Raw genomic sequence first — 4,366 nt, 5'->3', positions numbered from 1 at the left:
TTTACATTGATTTACTTGATGATAAGAAGGGTTGGTTTACAGGATTAAAATTTTGGTTTTTTAAAAGGTTAGGAAGGTTGAGAAATGGTGGTTTTTGTATATACATTGGGTTATTTTTGATGGATTTTATGATGGTTGGGAAAATTAGAATAAGGGATATGAAGTATATTGCTATTTTGGAGTATATTGAGTTTTGGAAGTTTTGTTACAAGAGCTTGAAGTTGAAGACAAGCGTGGATATTAAAGAAGATTTTTTGAGAGCTTTGATTGGAGTGAAGATTGAGGATATCAAAAGGGGAAGATTTGTGAAGATTAGAAGTCAAAGAAGATATGTGGATCATTGGAGAGTTGAAGACCATTCCGGTTTGTGGAAATGGAAGGAAATTAATTGGTGTTTTTTTTATTTTATTGGGTTTAAACCTTGTATTTGGTTTTGGTATCTTTTTGATGTTTGGCTTTGGTTCACTTTTGGGGTTTGTCCAAAAATGACTTAAACTTTTGTATTTTTCTTTTTATGTCATAAAATTTTTCCGGGGCTTTGGCCTCTTTCCCAAAAAAAAAAACCAAAGTTGCGGTTTTCGGTTCGGTTTTGGCCAAAAACCGCACCGAACTGCACCATGTTCACCCCTAATTTTAATTGAACAATGTAAATAAATAGGAAGTTTTTGGTCCACGTTCAATGTTTGACATATATTAATTGGAACAATATAAATAGTGTTATATCTATCCGATGTTTATACAATCTTATTCTTTAAAAAATATATTTTGCTATTTTGGGTTAAAAATTATATTTTTATTGGACAGATTTTTCAATGTACACTATTTATAATAGAAATTGAAAAACACTTTTGAATTCTAAAATATTTAGAAACAAAAATATGTAAGAACTAAGAAACATTGACTTTTTTTTTCTTAAGTCTATATCACTTTATCAATAAATAATACATCAAACGGTTCAAAAACGTTAACAATGTTATTTAACTCGTGATTAATGGTAAAATCATGACATACCATGATATAAATTTTGATACACTTGAAATAATAACATCGATCATAAATCGTAATATCATGTTTTTTTTAAATCCTAACAAATAAGATAATTTTGCAAAACCTACATATACACAAACTGAAAAACTAACTCACAAATCAATGTTATGAATAAGTATGTATTGTAATCAATAATAAATATTTTATAAAAAAAAATTAAATAGAAAGGATTAAAACAATAAAGAAGATGGGGACATATTGGTTATTATACATGGACTTAAAAGACCAATTATAAAGTCATAAGTACCCAAAAAATGACAAGAGTTTAGACAGAAGATGAATATTCACATTAAAAAAAACATATGTTGATTCAGTTGCATACTCTAATACTCTATCAAACCAATAAACAATGCAAATCAATGAAATGTCATATTTGAGATTCCTCAAACACTTAAAGAGGGTAGTTTGTATAGTTTAACATCATTAAAGTCACTCTGCGTTTATTGCATTATTAAAGTCAAACTTCACTTCTTCCCCCCACTTTTTCTATACTTTAAGAAAGTTCATATACACAAAAGAGCAACAAATTAGAACCCAAATGATGATTATTGGATTTAAGTACAAACGATAAATCGCAGTTTAAATTTGTTATTCACTATCAAAAGTCACAAATGACGAACCATTTTTTTCATGTAATAACGAATCGGTTTATGGCTAAAACTGATCTAGCAAACACATGATTCAAAACAAAACAAAACAAACCTAGTTCAAGCAACACAAATTGATTTAGGGCTAAAACCGAAAAACAAACAGAAAATCAAACCTGGTTCAAGATTATAAACTAATGACAACAAAGAAAATTACCAGCTTAAAGCCATCCAATATAGAGTGAAAAGCAGAGAAAACCATAACCCTAATTTTGTGTGAATTCGTTTGGAAATGCAATCAACATCCTCAATTATAGACATTTGTGATAAAGTGGGGAAATTAGAAATCAAGATTACTGATTTCTTGCTATGAATCATAAAAGCTTCTTAAAAAGTTTTTAATTAAGACTTTAGAAAGCGTTAAATTGATTTTGCATCAATATGGATTTTGAGAAACTTACAGATGTCAAACGGGATCTACTATTTTTCTTCTGGTAAAATTCAAGCCGGAATCCAAAATTGAACGTCAAAACCTTGGTTTTTGTAGCAGTGGCAGGTGGCCTCGAATGAGACAATAGTCGTCGTTCTCCCTCAATAGCATCTCTATTATCAGTATCAGTTGACAAATAAAAAACCTAAAATTGAAACTTATTGAGTAAGTGAGTAGACGTCCAATGAGATTTACATATAGAAAAGTGTATATGGAAGTAAGAGGCCATCGTTGTCTGGGATCTTCCAAGTGCATTCAAAAAAAAAAAATCCTGCAGATGATGGAGAAGAACTAGTGAGTTTTGTTGTTGAAAAGCCCAATCCAAAGTGGAAGTAAACCTAGAAATTTGTGAAAACAGAAATTAAAACATACATTGGATGGCTTTTATTCAAAGGGGAAAATGTTCTCAGTTGATTTGTGGTCCATGATTATGAGAAGCTTGAAGCAATTTGAAGCAAATGTTGAAACCATTGAAGCAATTAGGTTGAGATTGAACTCTTATGTAGACGGGACAGTTACACAATGAAGAAGGATATGTGATGAAGGAAGAACGTGGGGTGGATATGGCGGTTTCTGTGGTTGACGAAGAAGATGGAGCCGGGAGCAGTTGAAGTTTAAGGAGCAGGAATACATGAATAGTGGAACGATCGGAAATAAGGAACGTGAAAAAAAAAAAATGGTCCTGTGGTTAACACTTTGGTACAAAAAAAAATTTGAACCGGAAACCACTCTTAGCTGCCGAAAGCCACCGCCACCTGCCGAAAATCACCACAATCTGCCAGAAATCGCCACCACAACCACCATTCTTGTCGGAAACCATCTCCAAAACCTCCGTTCTATCTACATTTACATCTTTCTGTTTCCTCACTCTCTTCTTTTCAGAAACCTCATGAACTATCACCACCATTTGATGAATTCAAACATAATTTTTCAAAATATGAAGAACAAAACATTATATTTTTTCAGATATGAAGAACAAGAAGTATTTACAAACTTGTAAACCACAAGATCAACTAGATTTGTAAAGACACAAGAACTATTTAAAGATTTGTATAAGCTTAACAATCTTAAATCAAAATTCAAAAAAATCTATACTGATATGGATCTAGAAAGACGAACACGAAGCTGATATGGATCTAGAAAGATCAAGACAAAAAAAAAAAAAAAAAAAAAAAAAAAAAAAAAAAAATCTGGCAGCAAATACATGGCCTGAGTCGTTCGAAGGTGTTGAAACCCTTTCATCAAAGCTTCCACCATCTTTAGATCTTGAAAAAAGGACGATAGGTTTTTCTTTCAAAATTATAAAGGTCGAAGCTAGGATTTTTCTTAGTTTCTCTTTTTCTCCGCCACCCTTCCCATACGGATTAGGGTTTTTGTCCTGAAAATCGAGCTACCACTGTGGGATGGGTTTTCAGATATGAAGAGGAAGAGGGCTTCCAGATCGATAGATCTGAAGAAAGTTTTTAGACTTCACCGGCGTAGATCCGTTCTCTTCTGAGGACATCGGAGACCTGAGCTCGTGACTGAAGACTCTCGAGGCAAAGAGGCGGATTGCGATTCAAGGTTTTGTCCTCCGTCGCTTCGTCTTCGGATCACCATGTGTGTGTTTAGATGAAGAACCCGAGAACCGATGACCTCGATTTGATTCCGTCTTCTAATTTCATTTTCTTATTTCTCTATTATCCGATCTTCCCTCTATTTTCCTTTCCTTGAGTGTTTACGGAGAAAATTCTAACGAAGAAACATATCTCAGATCTTGTTTTGGTTTGACGAGAGAGAGAGAGAGAGCGAGAGAATTTTATTTTTGTTTTATTTTTAAATGTTTTCTAATTACTTTAATAAAAGAAAAATGTAAAATAAAATAATAAATGACAAATCCATCGTTATAAAATGTATCAAAATTTTTGGATCAAACTCACAACAAAATGAAAAGTTTGGACCTGTAGTACTAGTCCAAACTTTTTTGGATCAAAGTGGGAATTTTGAACTAACCACGGGGACCAATTGTGTAGTTTTGTCAAGAAAAAAACTATAAAAAAAATGTAAATAGGGAGTTTATGTGGTTGAGATAAAAAATTGAAGAAATCCAAGAGCTCAAAATCCTCATATCGTTATTGGTGACCAGAGCTTACTAATAATAATAATTGGTTAGTATTTTGGAATTAACTTTGGTGGTTTTTCAAAAGATAAGAAATTGGGATTTTTTGTAACTTTTGTCTTCTTATAAGGTAAATTATCTTCA

The 4,366-nt window shown here is 32.2% G+C and overlaps 1 long non-coding RNA gene across 1 annotated transcript; it reads right to left on the bottom strand.

The window, feature by feature from the left end:
* Nucleotides 1-1,245: 1,245 nt before the first annotated feature.
* LOC145013315 (uncharacterized) lies at nucleotides 1,246-3,944 on the bottom strand. The gene is made up of 3 exons (XR_013664920.1): nucleotides 2,497-3,944; nucleotides 2,096-2,395; nucleotides 1,246-1,538 (listed from the first exon to the last, which is right to left on the bottom strand). It is a non-coding gene; the product is annotated as an uncharacterized LOC145013315 (long non-coding RNA).
* Nucleotides 3,945-4,366: the final 422 nt, after the last annotated feature.

This window comes from Lactuca saligna, chromosome 8 (genome assembly GCF_052625555.1).
Source record: "Lactuca saligna cultivar CGN05327 chromosome 8, ASM5262555v1, whole genome shotgun sequence".
NCBI classification, from domain to species: Eukaryota; Viridiplantae; Streptophyta; class Magnoliopsida; order Asterales; family Asteraceae; genus Lactuca; species Lactuca saligna.
Note: the sequence above shows the minus strand (reverse complement) of the source record. Positions and strands in the feature narration are given on the sequence as shown.